The sequence below is a fragment of the Fukomys damarensis genome, unplaced genomic scaffold, assembly GCF_012274545.1.
Source record: "Fukomys damarensis isolate Sample0158 unplaced genomic scaffold, DMR_v1.0_HiC HiC_scaffold_15, whole genome shotgun sequence".
Classification (NCBI taxonomy): domain Eukaryota; kingdom Metazoa; phylum Chordata; class Mammalia; order Rodentia; family Bathyergidae; genus Fukomys; species Fukomys damarensis.
The window spans coordinates 19,607,538-19,608,866 of NW_022900927.1; the positions used below are offsets into that span (position 1 = coordinate 19,607,538).

At 51.5% G+C, this 1,329-nt stretch overlaps 1 protein-coding gene across 1 annotated transcript in view; it reads left to right on the forward strand.

Annotated features, from left to right (window-relative positions):
* Window positions 1-341: 341 nt before the first annotated feature.
* The window catches only part of Sp1 (Sp1 transcription factor), a 39,731-nt gene continuing 38,743 nt past the window's right edge, over window positions 342-1,329 (forward strand). Inside the window, exon 1 of the mRNA XM_033763657.1 lies at window positions 342-468. The gene's annotated coding sequence lies outside the window, so the exon portion shown is untranslated. The remainder of the gene's footprint in view (window positions 469-1,329) is intronic.

Here is a 1,329-nt window from a genome sequence, read left to right on the forward strand (position 1 = left end):
CATACCATTGACAAGCTATCAAGACTATGTGCAGGATAGAGGCAAGATGGAGGCCGGTCTTCGTGAGAGCAAAAAGCAGAATTCAGCTATTTTACTTTATGCTTAGGCGTTATTTACAATTAAGGGGGGGAGTGGCCTAGAGCTCCACTCCAGGAGGTTCTTCAAGGAGATCCTGAAAAATTCACTGGCCTAAATTTAATGGTTAGCTCCTTTGTTTGGGAGAGCTTAATAAAATGGCGTTTGCTGGAGTCTTACAAAAACCTTGCGAAGGGGCCGGCTCAGAACTGAGTTTGCGAGCGCTGTCACCAGATCTCGTCCCATCCGTATTCGTAGGGCTTACACCCACACTGAGAGGCATCCACCTGCCTGTCCGCCCACCAGGGCAGGAAATGAGACTGGAAAACTGCTCTGAGAAAGCCATTACTGGAAGATGAAAACAGCCCCACGATGGTGAGGCAAAACTGCACGGTAAGGACCTGGGCTCTGACACTTGTTGAACTGCAGGGTTCTGCGGAAGTATACCACCTAAAAACTGTTAAGACGTCCCCAGAGGAGGGCCAACATGGCGACGAACTCGTCTTGGCACAGCCCTGTTCCCCTCCCTCATGGTGGGCGGCCCCAATACCGCTCATTGGCTAATTTAGAGGCGGTGCCTGGCTTATTTTGCTCTCCTATTGGACTGTGTAACTGAGGGAGAAGCCATTTCTCCTATGCCCGTTCCAAGTTCCCGCCCTCACAGCTCATTCGGCGTTTAATTGGTTTTTGGTGCACGTCAATAAGAGTCCTGTTCGGCCTCTTTTCAGTGTTAATCCAATCATAACTTTCTTGGCTGCCCGCCTGATTTTGGATTGGTTTAAATTAATCGGATCGTCTGCCATTCCTGCTCACCTCGTACTCGCCTCCCAACCAGGACTCTGCCCAGGCATGTCCAAGATTCTGGTTGGTCGTTGTTCTGTCATTCCTATCGAAGTTCTCCCTATCCCTGTCTCTGAATGAGCCCGCCTGGCGGTTAACTGGTTTCATGCCAAGCCTATCATTTAAAGCTCCCGCCCCGTCTTACTTATTGAATATTTCATTGGTTCTTAAAACTGAGAGGGCGGGCTTCTGGGGCTTATACTAGGCACGCAACTTTGTCTTACACGCCTTAGAGAGGGAACTAGTTTTGCCATTGGGCAATCTGCCCGCCTTTCTTCTGCAAGTCCCTCCTTTCCCCCTCCTTCATTGGGCGGGGCAGGAGTGAAGGGGTGGAGCCCAGACTGGGCTTGTGGCGCGCTGCTCCCTCCTCCTTACCCCCCCCTCCCTGTCCGGTCCGGGTTAGCTTGCCTCGTC